General features: G+C 47.9%; 1 protein-coding gene across 1 annotated transcript in view; it reads left to right on the top strand.

Moving 5' to 3' along the window:
• Positions 1-13477, top strand: part of LOC124640334 (neural cell adhesion molecule 2-like) — a 138049-nt gene that overhangs the window by 87721 nt on the left and 36851 nt on the right. The gene's annotated exons all lie outside the window — the stretch shown is intronic.

The following is a 13477-nucleotide window of genomic DNA, read 5'->3' as shown; positions in this document are numbered from 1 at the left end:
GATACCTACCACGCTGAGAGAAGACTAAGTGAAGTTTGAGACATACTTTTTGGTTGATTAGGTGATGTAAATTGGACTACCTACTGGTATTTCAGGGCTCTAGATACAGGCCCCTAAAAACTGTAACTTCAACAATGATAACCCAGCTATTCTGATTGATTTGTTACAATTGAAAGATAGCAATATAACGGGGCTTCCACAGCTATGCATCTGATAGGCTGCAATATACCCACGCTCGTTATTTCGGAGTATTTGTGAATACTGTTCCTTTTTATTGTTCAGCATTTTTGGACGCAATCGAGTATTTTGAATCGATTTGATCTTCTCGATTGATGACGGCTTTTCGATTTAATGTTGCAGTTTTTTTTATTGATATATTTTATGAGTATGTCGAAATGGTGCTGAATAATTCAGCACGGAATTTAAAACTTTGAGTATTTTTTATGAATTCTCTATTATGATTATTTTATTATTTATTTATTTATCTTATATCACAAAGGTAGCCATCTTATGTGCTAAGCCCCACAAAACCGTTGTAATGGTTTGACTGTGGGGTTAGTGAGTATCCTTAATAACAATTAAATTTACTTATAACTAAATACTATATAGTGGTTCGTGGTGGCCTAGTGGTTAAAAGAACCAACCTCTCGAGTATGTGGGTGTGGGTTCGATTCCAGGTCAGGCAAGTACCAATGCAACTTTTCTAAGTTTGTATGTACTTTCTAAGTATAGGGCAAACCAGGCAATTGTGCCCCACCATTCGAAAAATTGAAATAATAAACGGTGTTATTTAAAACATGTTTATTAAAGTAATTGACTGACTCAATAGGTATAACAATACCAAGAAAAAAACTTCTTAAAAGTAATTAAAATAGCTGAGATCAACGATTTCTTAAAGTCTATGGTGGGGCACATTCCACGGATACATCAGTCTTATGTGCCCCAATAAAGCCTCTCATGTTTTAGTCTTCTTTCCTTTTCTTCGATTCCAGTATTATTGTTAATTTGAATGCCACTTTCGTCCATGTTTAAAATTATTTCAGGCTTTTATTGTATTGTATTTTCAGTCAACACTTTCAACAACATCTCAAACTACATATCAAAATACATGCTTATGACATCTTCGATAGCTTTTTTCATATTTTCTTCTGTCCATTTTCTTGGATCTGCAGCTTTTTCCTTCCCCATTTCCTAAAATAAAATAAACGATCAGAAATACTTAAAAATTAAAATATAAAACTAATACAGACGTGGAGCACATTACCGGAAAGAAATCGGGGCGCATTAGCCAAAGTTCAGTATAACGTGCCCCACTTGATTTCAACAAAGAAGTTTAAGAAAAACGAAACGCAATTGTAGATACACAATAGTTCAAAGAGCTTTAGAATAAAACTTAAAAAACGAAAAAAAAACATAAAGCAAACACTTACAGTCTTACTTATAAACGTGAATTAAATAATAAGTTATACTTAAAGGGTGTTTAAGAAAAAATCTTACTTATAAACGTGGCTTAACTAAATCATTTTCTTAGCAATGTCTTAAATGAGCTGTCAAATTAAGTAGCCTCACACCCTTGTTTAACCCGCTAATTAGCAAAATGGCTGGATTCTTACCAGCTGATTTTTCATTTCCGGTTTATTGACAGCTCGACTTTTTAATTTTATATTTTACGGATGCCATTGTTGCCATTACACAACGTTTTCATGACAAATATTTTTTTAAGCTACCAACATTCAGGTAGTGTTGAGAAATTAGTATGTTTTTATGTCATTATCTGTTCATTACTTAAGACATGCTTAAGCAACGTTTATAGGTCAAAATAATTTAATCACTACTTAAGGCTTTAAGTAGTAATTATTTAAAACAATGATTAGAAGATGATTAGTTGATTTTTATAAGTAAGGCTGCTCCATGTTACAACCGACACAAAACATTTTCAGACTGTGGTGACCTACCTCTTTCGCCACTTATTGGTACTGGCCGGCTGGTTTGGCAGCTACGTTCGTAAAAAAAATGAAGACTTGTCAAACCAGTCGGCAGTCGGTTTTTTCTCTTTGGTAGGAAGAAAATGTATATTTTTATTGTCTCAGTTTATCTTGTGAATATTATGTAAATATATCGATGTAAATACCAAACCCATTTATATTTCTTCCTACATTTGGTGACCCCGTCTGAGCACGACAACAATGTCGATCAGCAAAGCCGACGTTGACGGTGCTGAGACTAGCAAAGTCGGCATCGACGCTGCGGAGGCATGCCGCGTGGGCGTGCGAGTTCCACCGTTTTACCCTGAGAAGCCGGCGCTTTGGTTCGCGCAGATGGACGCGCAATTCGCGCTGGCGAACATCAAAACCGACGAGACGAAATACTTCTACGTCACGGGTCACCTCGACCCGAAATACGCCGACGTCGTCGAAGACATAATCGCCAACCCGCCCGCCAGCGATAAGTATGAAAAGCTCAAGGCCGAGCTCATCAAGAGGCAGTCAGCTTCACGCGAGGAGAAGGTGAAGCAGCTTCTCATGCACGAGGAGCTCGGCGACCGGAAGCCGTCGCAGTTTTACCGGCACCTCCTCAACCTCGCCGGTCCAGGTGTTCCCGAGGAGTTTCTGCGGACGATGTGGACGAGCCGTCTGCCAGCAGGTACGCAGACCATAGTGGCGTCGCAATCCAAGCTGGACTTGGCCGAGCTGGCCGAGTTAGCGGACCGTATCCACGTCATCACCGGTCCCGCGCAGGTGGCATCAACAGCTGCCGTCGCCACTGCACCGTCGTCGTCCACCAGCGGTCTGCACGCCGAGATCGCCGCGCTAAACCGGCAGATGCAGAAGATGGCGCTCAAGCTCGAGAGGTTATCCCGCAACAGAAGCCGTTCCCGTAGTCGCTCACGTCACCGGTCCAGCTCCAGAAGATCGCAGTGCTGGTACCACCAGCGGTTCGGTGATAACGCTAAGAAGTGTATTAAACCGTGCGACTACACAACGTCGGGAAATGCGCGGGGCAATCTGTGATGGCGGCCGATGATTGTCCGAGCGCTGGTCGCCTCTTCGTCACCGACCAAAGGTTGAAGATACAGTTTTTGGTTGACACCGGCAGCGACCTCAGTGTATACCCCCGGTCGGCGATTCCGCGACGATTAGGAAAAACAGAGTATGAACTGCGTGCAGCAAACGGCACTGTGATAAACACTTACGGTTTTGTGAGCTTAACATTAAACCTAGGGTTGCGCCGCGACTTCGCCTGGCGATTTATTGTTGCAGACGTTACAAGGGCGATAATAGGTGTGGATTTTTTGTCTTATTATAATTTGGTTGTCGATTGCAGGAACCAACGCCTCATCGACAACCATACTACGCTCTCCACCCCGGCGTCGCCTGTCCGCCGCTCTGATGATGTGTCTTCGGTGAGGGTGAGTCTCGGTGATTCCGCGTTTACACACATACTGCGGGAATATCCCGACATCACTCGACCTCGCGGCATACACGACACATCCAAACACAATACAGTACACCACATTCGTACTACGCCAGGGCCACCAGTATCTTCATCCCCACGCAGATTAGCACCGGACAAATTAAAAATTGCGAAGGCTGAGTTTGATGACATGTTGCGGTCCGGTATCTGCCGTTTATCCGAGTCACCGTGGTCGTCGCCTCTTCACCTCGTTCCTAAAAAGGGCAATAGATGGCGCCCTTGTGGCGACTACAGGATGCTGAACGCACGCACTGTCCCGGATCAATACCCTATCCGGCACATCCAGGACTTCGCGCACAGCTTGTCTGGCTGTACCATCTTCTCGCAGATTGACCTAGTTAAGGCTTATAACCAGATTCCAGTGCATCCGGATGACATCCCGAAGACTGCGATCACGACTCCGTTCGGGCTTTTCGAATTTCCGTTCATGACGTTCGGGCTTCGAAATGCCGCACAGACGTTTCAGCGCTTCGTGGATGAGATGCTCAGGGGTTTGGACTTTACATACGCATATCTTGACGATTTTTTGGTGTTCTCGAAAGACCAAAAGACGCATGAGCTGCACCTGCGTCAGCTGTTCACCAGACTGCGAGAGTATGGTATGGTCATCAACAGTGCTAAGTGCGTCTTTGGTGCGTCGGAGGTTAATTTTTTAGGGTATCACATCTCTTCCAAAGGGACGAGACCGTTGCCTGCCAAAGTTGAGGCTGTCCAGAATTTTCCTGAGCCAAAAACGGTCAGGGAGCTGCGCAGATTCCTCGGGATGCTAAATTTCTACCGCAGGTTCATCCCGAATGCCGCAGCCTGTCAAGCACCTCTCAACAGCCTGCTCTCCGACTCCGTGAAGGGTTCGCACCCTGTCAATTTCACAGCGGACCAACGTGAGGCGTTCCAGGGCTGCAAGGACAGTCTGTGTCGAGCAGCACTGTTGGCGCATCCTGACTGCACCGCCAAGATGGCGCTGGTCACGGATGCGTCTGACAAGGCTATAGGTGCAGTTCTACAGCAGCGTACCGGAGGAGCATGGGAGCCTCTGGCATTCTTTTCCAGGAAGCTGAGCGACGCGCAGGTTAAGTACTCTCCTTACGACCGTGAACTGCTCGCTATTTACGAGAGCGTGAAGTACTTCAGGCATATGCTGGAGGCTCGTGACTTCGTGATCTACACGGACCACAAACCTCTCACATTCGCCTTCACCTCTCGTAAAGAAAACTGTTCCCCACGACAGTTCCGTCACCTGGACCTGATTGCTCAGTTCACTACTGACATCAGGCACATCTCCGGGAAGGATAATGTCGTGGCGGATACCCTTTCGCGGGTTGAGGAGATTACTCAACCTGTGCCCGTCGAGAGGATCGCTGCAGCACAAGAAGATGACCAGGAGCTGCAGCAGCTGCTCGCCGGGGACAACTCACTGCGTCTGCAGTTGGTTAGCGTCCCAGGTTCACAACAGCAGCTGTACTGCGACCTCAGCAGCGGCACGCCTAGACCTTTTGTACCCAAGGAGCTGCGCAGGTCAATTTTTCTCAGCCTGCACTCCTTGAGTCACCCTGGTACTAAGGCGTCTGCCAGGCTGATTGCAGCCCGCTATGTGTGGCCTGGGGTTAGGAAGGACTGTCGTAACTGGGCTCAGAGTTGTCTGGCTTGCCAGCGCTCTAAAACCACACGGCACGTCTCTGCACCACTGCAGACCTTTAAGTTGCCCCAGGCGAGATTTGCCTTCATCCACATTGACCTCATAGGACCTTTGCCGCTGTGTCAAGGTTTCCGGTATTGTCTCACCGCCGTCGATCGCTTTACGCGATGGCCTGAGGCAATACCCCTGGCAGACATCACTACAGAAACCGTGGCAAAGGCCTTACTGGGTGGATGGATTGCCCGATTCGGCTGCCATAGATAGAGGTAGGCAGTTCGAATCGGCCCTCTTTAAGTGCCTATCCGGCATTGCTGGCTTTCAGCATCGTAGGACCACTGCCTACCATCCAGCCTGCAACGGACTGGTGGAGCGATTCCACCGTCAACTGAAGGCTGCAATCACCTGCCACGCAGGCAGCAGTTGGGTGGAATCTCTTCCACTTGTGCTGTTAGGAGTGCGCAGTGCCTTCAAGGAAGACGTACAGGCTTCCGCTGCCGAGTTAGTGTTCGGCCAGCCACTGCGCCTTCCAGGCGAGTTCTTCGACCCGCGGGTCGAGGAAACGGTCGACATGACCGATTACCTTTCTAGGCTTCGGAGTATTGTCCGGAGTTTGCAGCCAGCACCAGCAGTCAGACACAACAGCCGCTTCAAGACATTTGTCTTCAAGGAGCTGGCTACAGCCACGCACGTGTTCCTTAGGGACTGCACTGCTGGTGGTGGTCTGAAACCGGCATACTCTGGACCTCACAAGGTGCTCGAACGAGGTGACAAGGTGTTCAAACTACTGGTGAACGGTAAACAGGTCACAGTATCGATAGACCGCATCAAGCCGGCCTTCATACTGCGTGACCCTGACACCACAGCACACTCACCACACAACACTATCGCACATAACTCACCACAGTCACCACTCGACAATAACACTCATCACTACTCACCTGACGCGGATAACCGAGGCTTACCTTCGGCTGACGATGGCGTCGTCAGAACGACGCGGTCAGGACGTCGCGTCCACTTCCCAGCTTATTATCGCCCTTGAAGGTCTCTGGGGGGGGGTGATGTGGTGACCTACCTCTTTCGCCACTTATTGGTACTGGCCGGCTGGTTTGGCAGCTACGTTCGTAAAGTGAAGACTTGTCAAACCAGTCGGCAGTCGGTTTTTTCTCTTTGGTAGGAAGAAAATGTATATTTTTATTGTCTCAATTTATCTTGTAAATATTATGTAAATATATCGATGTAAATACCAAACCCATTTATATTTCTTCCTACATTTGGTGACCCCGTCTGAGCACGACAACAATGTCGATCAGCAAAGCCGACGTTGACGGTGCTGAGACTAGCAAAGTTGGCATCGACGCTGCGGAGGCATGCCGCGTGGGCGTGCGAGTTCCACCGTTTTACCCTGAGAAGCCGGCGCTTTGGTTCGCGCAGATGGACGCGCAATTCGCGCTGGCGAACATCAAAACCGACGAGACGAAATACTTCTACGTCACGGGTCACCTCGACCCGAAATACGCCGACGTCGTCGAAGACATAATTGCCAAACCAGCCGGCCAGTACCAATAAGTGGCGAAAGAGGTAGGTCACCACATCACCCCCCCCCAGAGACCTTCAAGGGCGATAATAAGCTGGGAAGTGGACGCGACGTCCTGACCGCGTCGTTCTGATGACGCCATCGTCAGCCGAAGGTAAGCCTCGGTTATCCGCGTCAGGTGAGTAGTGATGAGTGTTATTGTCGAGTGGTGACTGTGGTGAGTTATGTGCGATAGTGTTGTGTGGTGAGTGTGCTGTGGTGTCAGGGTCACGCAGTATGAAGGCCGGCTTGATGCGGTCTATCGATACTGTGACCTGTTTACCGTTCACCAGTAGTTTGAACACCTTGTCACCTCGTTCGAGCACCTTGTGAGGTCCAGAGTATGCCGGTTTCAGACCACCACCAGCAGTGCAGTCCCTAAGGAACACGTGCGTGGCTGTAGCCAGCTCCTTGAAGACAAATGTCTTGAAGCGGCTGTTGTGTCTGACTGCTGGTGCTGGCTGCAAACTCCGGACAATACTCCGAAGCCTAGAAAGGTAATCGGTCATGTCGACCGTTTCCTCGACCCGCGGGTCGAAGAACTCGCCTGGAAGGCGCAGTGGCTGGCCGAACACTAACTCGGCAGCGGAAGCCTGTACGTCTTCCTTGAAGGCACTGCGCACTCCTAACAGCACAAGTGGAAGAGATTCCACCCAACTGCTGCCTGCGTGGCAGGTGATTGCAGCCTTCAGTTGACGGTGGAATCGCTCCACCAGTCCGTTGCAGGCTGGATGGTAGGCAGTGGTCCTACGATGCTGAAAGCCAGCAATGCCGGATAGGCACTTAAAGAGGGCCGATTCGAACTGCCTACCTCTATCGGTAACGATATCCGATGGGCAGCCGAATCGGGTAATCCATCCACCCAGTAAGGCCTTTGCCACGGTTTCTGCAGTGATGTCTGCCAGGGGTATTGCCTCAGGCCATCGCGTAAAGCGATCGACGGCGGTGAGACAATACCGGAAACCTTGACACAGCGGCAAAGGTCCTATGAGGTCAATGTGGATGAAGGCAAATCTCGCCTGGGGCAACTTAAAGGTCTGCAGTGGTGCAGAGACGTGCCGTGTGGTTTTAGAGCGCTGGCAAGCCAGACAACTCTGAGCCCAGTTACGACAGTCCTTCCTAACCCCAGGCCACACATAGCGGGCTGCAATCAGCCTGGCAGACGCCTTAGTACCAGGGTGACTCAAGGAGTGCAGGCTGAGAAAAATTGACCTGCGCAGCTCCTTGGGTACAAAAGGTCTAGGCGTGCCGCTGCTGAGGTCGCAGTACAGCTGCTGTTGTGAACCTGGGACGCTAACCAACTGCAGACGCAGTGAGTTGTCCCCGGCGAGCAGCTGCTGCAGCTCCTGGTCATCTTCTTGTGCTGCAGCGATCCTCTCGACGGGCACAGGTTGAGTAATCTCCTCAACCCGCGAAAGGGTATCCGCCACGACATTATCCTTCCCGGAGATGTGCCTGATGTCAGTAGTGAACTGAGCAATCAGGTCCAGGTGACGGAACTGTCGTGGGGAACAGTTTTCTTTACGAGAGGTGAAGGCGAATGTGAGAGGTTTGTGGTCCGTGTAGATCACGAAGTCACGAGCCTCCAGCATATGCCTGAAGTACTTCACGCTCTCGTAAATAGCGAGCAGTTCACGGTCGTAAGGAGAGTACTTAACCTGCGCGTCGCTCAGCTTCCTGGAAAAGAATGCCAGAGGCTCCCATGCTCCTCCGGTACGCTGCTGTAGAACTGCACCTATAGCCTTGTCAGACGCATCCGTGACCAGCGCCATCTTGGCGGTGCAGTCAGGATGCGCCAACAGTGCTGCTCGACACAGACTGTCCTTGCAGCCCTGGAACGCCTCACGTTGGTCCGCTGTGAAATTGACAGGGTGCGAACCCTTCACGGAGTCGGAGAGCAGGCTGTTGAGAGGTGCTTGACAGGCTGCGGCATTCGGGATGAACCTGCGGTAGAAATTTAGCATCCCGAGGAATCTGCGCAGCTCCCTGACCGTTTTTGGCTCAGGAAAATTCTGGACAGCCTCAACTTTGGCAGGCAACGGTCTCGTCCCTTTGGAAGAGATGTGATACCCTAAAAAATTAACCTCCGACGCACCAAAGACGCACTTAGCACTGTTGATGACCATACCATACTCTCGCAGTCTGGTGAACAGCTGACGCAGGTGCAGCTCGTGCGTCTTTTGGTCTTTCGAGAACACCAAAAAATCGTCAAGATATGCGTATGTAAAGTCCAAACCCCTGAGCATCTCATCCACGAAGCGCTGAAACGTCTGTGCGGCATTTCGAAGCCCGAACGTCATGAACGGAAATTCGAAAAGCCCGAACGGAGTCGTGATCGCAGTCTTCGGGATGTCATCCGGATGCACTGGAATCTGGTTATAAGCCTTAACTAGGTCAATCTGCGAGAAGATGGTACAGCCAGACAAGCTGTGCGCGAAGTCCTGGATGTGCCGGATAGGGTATTGATCCGGGACAGTGCGTGCGTTCAGCATCCTGTAGTCGCCACAAGGGCGCCATCTATTGCCCTTTTTAGGAACGAGGTGAAGAGGCGACGACCACGGTGACTCGGATAAACGGCAGATACCGGACCGCAACATGTCATCAAACTCGGCCTTCGCAATTTTTAATTTGTCCGGTGCTAATCTGCGTGGGGATGAAGATACTGGTGGCCCTGGCGTAGTACGAATGTGGTGTACTGTATTGTGTTTGGATGTGTCGTGTATGCCGCGAGGTCGAGTGATGTCGGGATATTCCCGCAGTATGTGTGTAAACGCGGAATCACCGAGACTCACCCTCACCGAAGACACATCATCAGAGCGGCGGACAGGCGACGCCGGGGTGGAGAGCGTAGTATGGTTGTCGATGAGGCGTTGGTTCCTGCAATCGACAACCAAATTATAATAAGACAAAAAATCCACACCTATTATCGCCCTTGTAACGTCTGCAACAATAAATCGCCAGGCGAAGTCGCGGCGCAACCCTAGGTTTAATGTTAAGCTCACAAAACCGTAAGTGTTTATCACAGTGCCGTTTGCTGCACGCAGTTCATACTCTGTTTTTCCTAATCGTCGCGGAATCGCCGACCGGGGGTATACACTGAGGTCGCTGCCGGTGTCAACCAAAAACTGTATCTTCAACCTTTGGTCGGTGACGAAGAGGCGACCAGCGCTCGGACAATCATCGGCCGCCATCACAGATTGCCCCGCGCATTTCCCGACGTTGTGTAGTCGCACGGTTTAATACACTTCTTAGCGTTATCACCGAACCGCTGGTGGTACCAGCACTGCGATCTTCTGGAGCTGGACCGGTGACGTGAGCGACTACGGGAACGGCTTCTGTTGCGGGATAACCTCTCGAGCTTGAGCGCCATCTTCTGCATCTGCCGGTTTAGCGCGGCGATCTCGGCGTGCAGACCGCTGGTGGACGACGACGGTGCAGTGGCGACGGCAGCTGTTGATGCCACCTGCGCGGGACCGGTGATGACGTGGATACGGTCCGCTAACTCGGCCAGCTCGGCCAAGTCCAGCTTGGATTGCGACGCCACTATGGTCTGCGTACCTGCTGGCAGACGGCTCGTCCACATCGTCCGCAGAAACTCCTCGGGAACACCTGGACCGGCGAGGTTGAGGAGGTGCCGGTAAAACTGCGACGGCTTCCGGTCGCCGAGCTCCTCGTGCATGAGAAGCTGCTTCACCTTCTCCTCGCGTGAAGCTGACTGCCTCTTGATGAGCTCGGCCTTGAGCTTTTCATACTTATCGCTGGCGGGCGGGTTGGCGATTATGTCTTCGACGACGTCGGCGTATTTCGGGTCGAGGTGACCCGTGACGTAGAAGTATTTCGTCTCGTCGGTTTTGATGTTCGCCAGCGCGAATTGCGCGTCCATCTGCGCGAACCAAAGCGCCGGCTTCTCAGGGTAAAACGGTGGAACTCGCACGCCCACGCGGCATGCCTCCGCAGCGTCGATGCCGACTTTGCTAGTCTCAGCACCGTCAACGTCGGCTTTGCTGATCGACATTGTTGTCGTGCTCAGACGGGGTCACCAAATGTAGGAAGAAATATAAATGGGTTTGGTATTTACATACGCATATCGACAAAACAAATACAAGTGTAGTGTAGTGTCTTCCTACAAGACTATGATACATACCTTGTGACCACTGTTTCTTCATTAAAACAAATAAATAACAGCACTGATTTGTTTACATCGACGCCATACTTCTGTCACTAACCCGCACGGACTAAATTAGCGCCAAATTCAAAATGCATCTGTCAGTTCTGCGAGTGGGGCACATTATCGACTGGGGCACATATGCTTGATTTACCCTATCTTGGACACCAATGGCTGATAAAAAGGTGAAGGAAAACATCTTGAGGAAATCTGGACTATAGTCTGAAATCACCAACCCGCATTGAGCAAGCGTGGTGATTAATGCTCAATCCTTCTCCATGTGAGAGGAGGCCTGTGCCCAGCAGTGGGACGATAAAAAGGCTGTAACAGAAGGGCAGGTGCTTTGGGACTGTCTTACGTATTTTATTTTAGACGTCAAGAAGGTGATGATTGAAGAGTTGGTTAAAACAATTGTGATTTGTAAATATTACGCAAAATCGCCGACATAATATTAGTTTTCTTTGCTATCGTTACTTAATAAGAGTCTCATTATCTTCATGATCTAGTACTCTTCACGATTAAACAGTGACGTTATTCCAGCATCCATTCAGATAACATCTGCAATGATGTCACTCTCGTTGCGCAATAATACTGAGCGGTATTCTGCACCCGTGTGCGATTGTACGCCATGACAGAAATACTCTGTTATGGACACATTTCGCAAAAACGCAATGCGCCCATTTATACACAGATTTATTATTATTACATTAATCTCTGTTTTGCCATTTACACATTTTCTGTTTTGGCAGGAAACATATCTTCACTAATATCGGTAATTATGTTTATAATTCTGGTGTGGAGTTCCAGGAAAATGGTAACACGATGTCTTATCTATTTATTTATATTTTTGTACTACTTACGATAATTCATTGATCATGAAGCTAAAAGACACTTGGTGCGGTCGTTCCGGGGCTGGGGGCTCAGCAATATCCAGTAGGACTAGAACCTGACCCTAACATAGCTTGCAAAAGGTTAGGCTTAACTGATAAATTGTAAGGATTTTTTTATCCTGCTTTCTAATTTAATAATTATTTTTTGTTTGGCGTTGACCATTAATCATGAACCCGAAGGTCAGAGCTTCAAAGGTATTTCCCGATAGTTCCGCAGTTTATTTTTCTTACATTATTTCTGACATTTTCCTCAATTCCCAGAAGTGGGTCAACTAATCATTGTACTGTAGGGGGCGGAAAAAATCTAATCCTCTTTCTCTAGTATTGTATTTTTGTATATTTGCCAAATAATCACAGCGCCGATGTACTCGTATTGTGCATATTTGATATATTGCCGCTGGATATAACTTATTTGTGTAGTTTCCTTGTGTTGGTTCAGCATTCATTGAGTTGGTCCATATATGAAAGGTTTTGAAGCCGACGAAAATTCTTGGCCAATAGGCACTTTCTTTGTGTTGGTACATAATGTTTTAATATTTAGAACATCTAAGTACATAATCGCACATGATATTTTAGAATATATTGTAGAGAAAATTGCCTGAAATTAGTTACATTATCAGTACTTGAGCGCTACGCTCTCCTAAAGGGTTGCTAACCAATTCCATTCATAATAAAAGCATTCTCCGAAAGATTTTTTGAATCGTCTAAGTGACAAACCCTCTGAAGCTTTGACATAGATAGCGGTGTCAAACAGTCTGACATTCGCAATGCTAAAACATTTTATCTTTATTTTTGTCACTCCTAAGATCTTTCGGTGCCTACTTAAAATGTTTTAAGGAGCTTTCTTATTACAGTGAGATGTTTAGATCCCTCATTTAGGGTTGAGTAAGTTTTATTTATTCTGACAATCTAATAAAAAGAAATGGTTAGCGTTATGTTGGCCAAAGCCTTTGCTTGCTGCTCTGTATGAGGAGACTAGTTGAAGATTAATAAAAGGCGGTTAATGATAATGGTCTAAATGGCGAACTATACATACCTATATTTTTCTTATCCTCACAAAAGTGAAGATTTGGTTAGTGTAAAGCTAGACTATACAACCAGTAATAAATATACATATTTTTACATCTAAGTTTGGATAACTTTGATTTTCGACTTATAGGCACTACACTATGCCCCTTGGGACCCTAACATAAAGAACGAAAAGTTCGATGATTGATTTGTTGGCATAATCTTGCCTTACTATTACTCGTGTCTAGTCAAGAGAGTGGCTCATGGCTAAGTAACAGAGCGTCGAACGATAGACTTGCAAACTAGACCTTACCACTTAGTTCATAGTTGGCTAGCCAAATTTTACGCACCGATGCTTCGTGCCCCAGAGAGAACTAAACAGTTGATTCTGGTTTCCACACGAAAATCGATAGTCAGCTGTTACCAGTACTTAGATATCTAGTAGGTACTTAGAATACTAGTCTAATGTTCGAGTGGTATCTGGTTTAGCAGAGGTCAGGTTTCGTCGAATATATTCAATAATATATTCAGTCGAATTTAGTTACAGTTGCCCACCTCTGTTTGTTAAGGTCTGGTCAGGTAGATTACTGCCTTGAGGATGCTGCAAGTATGACTGTGGAACATTTGATCCTATCGTACGATACCCAGATCAGCAAAAATCTAACACAAGACAAGAGCCTTCAGTAATATATGAGTCTTAAGTCTAGATAAATATCCTCCAAATACCCCCT

The sequence above is a fragment of the Helicoverpa zea genome, chromosome 20, assembly GCF_022581195.2.
Source record: "Helicoverpa zea isolate HzStark_Cry1AcR chromosome 20, ilHelZeax1.1, whole genome shotgun sequence".
Taxonomy (NCBI): domain Eukaryota; kingdom Metazoa; phylum Arthropoda; class Insecta; order Lepidoptera; family Noctuidae; genus Helicoverpa; species Helicoverpa zea.
The sequence above is the reverse complement of the archived record's forward strand: the minus strand, read 5'-3'. Positions and strand labels throughout refer to the sequence as shown.